Consider the following 4,492-nt stretch of genomic DNA (forward strand, 5'->3'; position numbering starts at 1 on the left):
TTTTTTTTTTAAAGATTTTATTTATTTATTTGAGACAGAGAGAATGAGAGACAGAGAGCATGAGAGGGAGGAGGGTCAGAGGGAGAAGCAGACTCCCTGCCGAGCAGGGAGCCCGATGCGGGACTCGATCCAGGGACTCCAGGATCATGACCTGAGCCGAAGGCAGTCGCTTAACCAACTGAGCCACCCAGGCGCCCTATACTCCACTCCATCCTCTTTAATGCAATCACACCACATGTCACTGTTTCATCTTTATAAGCTCCTAGAATTTTGGATGTGTTTCCAATAAAAAAAAATGCTATTTGGCTGGCATTAACTGCTGATGCTATGGAGCAGTGCTAATCTATCTACAGCCTTTAAAGACATTCAGATTTCATATGTAATAAAACAGAGCTTAAAATTCTATAAAAAGTGTTAGGAGACATAATTTGTCATTTTAAGAATGTAAAAGAGAGATGACTTGTGATTGATCCACTTACCAGATATTTATTTATTTATTTATTTATTTTTTAACTTTAATTTTTTTTTTTTTTAAGATTTTATTTATTTGCAAGAGAGAGAATGAGAGACAGACAGCATGAGAGGGAGGAGGGTCAGAGGGAGAAGCAGACTCCCTGCTGAGCAGGGAGCCCGATGTGGGACTCGATCCCGGGACTCCAGGATCATGACCTGAGCCGAAGGCAGTCGCTTAACCAACTGAGCCACCCAGGCGCCCCCACTTACCAGATATTTATAAAGCAATTGATATATGCCAGTCTTGGTCCATTTGCTGGGGAATATAGTCATGAACATGATAGAAATGGATGCTACTCTTATTACATACGAGTGGTAGAATATAGAAAACAGAATAATAAATACCTAAGAATATTTATTTAAAAAAAACCCACCATGCAGTATTATATACATATAGCACTCAGGTATAGAAATTAACTTAGTGGCTACTGAGTCTTCAGGATAATTAATTCAGGAGAATGTGTTCTGGGGCCTCAAGTCTCAACTATTCATCTTGAAGGCCAAACCCCAGTGTGTAGACAGTAGCCCGGAGACAGAGCTGTGTCTGTTAAAATCTGGTTACATTGTCTATCTTTCCCTTGGCAGGACCTCACCTTCTGCCACCCCACTTCCCTTTTCAGGTACCGGTTTCATTATTTAAGCCCAGACTCCTGCTGTCTTACCCGTTGGACTTTCTGTCCTCTGTTCAGTATCTGCTGTTCAACTCTGCTTTTGACCCAGGACTCTGCCATGGCCACGTTCTTATCTACTTGCAGCTGATTCAGGGCTGTTCTCTGATACCCTTGGCTTCTGTCTTGCCATGTCCACCCTGGAGCTTTTAAATGACGATAACTGTGGATGCATTTTGGGTATAACCACTATACTCTCTTCATTTCAGCCACTCACCTATTCTTCACCCTTTTAATAATAAAGAAACTATGACTTGTGTAGAGCAACAGGATCTGAAAGCTATTAAGTTGCTTAATGCTAGCTTATTGATACTGTAATTATGTGTCAATTTTAGGGAAATAATCTTTTGTATTTGAGCTTCAGGAGCCTTTTGCTAACACAAAGACCTCCTGTCAACCTGAAGTTAGAGTTTAAGGCAATGGATATGTTGAGTTATATTTCTGAAAAACAATTTAAATGGGACTGGAATCCAAGCTCAGTAAACATCCATAGATCACATTAAAATTTACTTTAGAAAATTTGGTTTGGGAACTAAATGTTGTTGAAATTATTTAAGTAATTTGCTGATTTAGCTCTTCCTTCACTCCCATTTGGATCACTGAGGGTTTTTGTGTTGTTTTGTTTTTTGCTATTATTTTTTTTCCAATTAAATCTCACAGCTATTCTTTCCAAAAAGAAATGTCAATATAATAATGAGTTGGACTAAAGGAAAAACAATGTATCTTTTCCAAGAGAAAGGCTGTCATAAAACTTGACATCCTGAAATACTGAATCTTTTGTAAGTGCTGTTTATAAGATTTTGTTCTTTGGGCCAAAAAATCAGAAGCTAGTAAATGAGCCAGATTGTCCCCAGTGTCTAAGTTACTCTGGAAACTCAGCACAGCCAGCTGGGTTCAGCCAGCCTTGAGGAACACTGGAAGTCCCCTGTGGTGAGCTGGGGCAGCGGATTGAAAACAAAGAAGCAAAAGGTTGGCTTCAGTCTTACAGTCTTATGAGTCAAATCTACCCCCTTTATACAGTGAAGTCACTGAAGAAAAAAGTATGAATGAATAGTCTCATTACTCTTAACCAGTTATCCTAATATCAGGACAACAAGAGCAACAACAAAAAGTGATACCTAATTAGACAACCAAACACAGTCTAAACAGAATTTAAAATCTGAAAGGAGGAGAAAAAAAAAATGACAATAAAAACCCACAACAAAGTATAAGATGAAAGCCTTCCAATCTCCATATTAAAATTTAAGCCAAAAGTCAGCAAATCTAAATTGAACAAAGAAACATAAAATACGTTATTAGGACCAGGAAAAACCACAGACATTCTAACCTTTCCATTGGCTTTCTTTTCTATAAGAATGCAAATGAGAGATAAGTTTACTACTCAGTAAATGAGTAATTTGGCATCCCCAAAGTGTCCCAAATGCTACTCATTTAGTGACTATTCTCTGACCAGATGAAATTTCACACAATACCGCTGTCTTCCTGGTGGAACACAGTAATCCATGCTCTCAGGGGCCAGTTTAGGAATGGTAGGTGTGTAACAGAATCAGACTGGAAATCCTTGGAGCCAATACAACACAATTCTGATGCTTGACGTGCTTGCTTTGCACAGGAAGTGAATCTTTGTGAGGAGGCCAGCTACCATGCTCTTGCCTCTTCTCAAGACGGTCACCACTTGTGACAAGGCTGATCAGTGCCTTTGATTTCACAGGTGGCCTCAAGTACTTTTCTCAGTAGCCTTCTCCTTCCCTCAATTCTGCCCTGAAGGTAATGTCGTGATTATTAATTTTACACACAGTGCTCTCCATCAGTGGGTAGCATGGCACATTTTCTCAAGTCTGTGTCCAGCCTCTGACCCTGCCCCTTACCTCCACACCACAGGCCGCCTCCAGGAAATTCTGCAGAAGTGAATTTCATATACACATCTATGTTGAGGAAGGACAGGGAGAATATTTACTAGAATAGAAAAACACTTTCTCCTTGCAGAGATTTGGCGTGTCAAGCCCTTTCCCAGCCAACATATTAATTGCCTTTCTTCAAGAGGGAAGAAAGGAGAAATCTTAAAAGTGTGCAAGTAACAGGAGCCACATTAATGAAATATTTCAGAGTAACTGTGGCCTAGAGTTGCTATCTTTCTCTAATGTTGAAACTGTGACAGGAAAATGACATTGATAACCACTGAAAAAAGTCAGCTTAATATTATAGTTGTCCTATTAGACAATGGCAAAGTCGTGGGCCTTTTTCTTTGTATCTCAGCCCCTTTGAAAACAATAATGTTTCCATGAGTTAAATTTTACAGCATCCTTTAAATCTACAGTGATTATAAACAATGAATCTGGAATATTAGTTTTAAAGATTTTTAAGAACTCTGGCTTGTCAGAGTGATTAGTACATTGACCGTTTAAAGAATTAACATTTAAAATTTCAAATAGGTATGTATTTTCTTCTAGTATTTCTAAGGTTACCGAGTTGATAATATAAGAGCTACTCTTTTTTGAACTCCTATTATACATCGTATGTTTTACCTATTTTTTTTACAAAGATAATTCTTCACAATAGCCCTTCAAGTCTGTCTTATCCTTGTTTTTTTTTCTCATGGGAAAAACAGAAGCCCAGACTGATTGAATAAATTAGGCCGAAGTCAGTGGGCATTAGTATAAAATAATATTTTGACTCGAGAGCTCAATTTCTTTTCCTGCAGTCTATTCCTCTAAGAGCCATGGAACATGATATACGGCTAGGATGCAGTTTGTCTTGTCTTATCTTACAGAGCTGCCTCTTCCATTTACCTAGGCTTTCCTCAGTGTTTTTCTTTTTCTTTTCTTTTTTTTTTTTTATTAATTCTATAGTCTTCTCCTAGGCTAATTCAAGTCTAAAGCCCCAATCATTATTTACATCCTAATTATTCTTCAACAAATTGTCCAGGATAGACCTCTATTCTGAATTCAAGACATCAGACATCTCCAAGTAACTGCAAATATCTCAGATCCAACTGGTCCAATTTCAAGCTATTTCTTCCAAACCTGGTTATTTTCTAGTTGTTTCCTCAGCAAATAACACCATCATCCACCTAAATTTTCATGTCGGAATTTCAAGACTGTCTTGCTATCCCTGGTCTCCCTCACCTGCTACTTCTAATGCATCGCCAAGTTTAACTAACTCTATTTTTAACTATTTCTCATATTGACCCAATATCCTAACTCTCCTCTGACACTAGCCAGTACAAGCTACCATCATTTTTTGATTGCTGTAAAACCCAATTTACTGCCTATTATTCCCTCTGATCCACTTCCAATCTACTTAACACTACA

This window comes from Leptonychotes weddellii, chromosome 11 (genome assembly GCF_054177405.1).
Source record: "Leptonychotes weddellii isolate Sample4059 chromosome 11, ASM5417740v2, whole genome shotgun sequence".
NCBI lineage: Eukaryota > Metazoa > Chordata > Mammalia > Carnivora > Phocidae > Leptonychotes > Leptonychotes weddellii.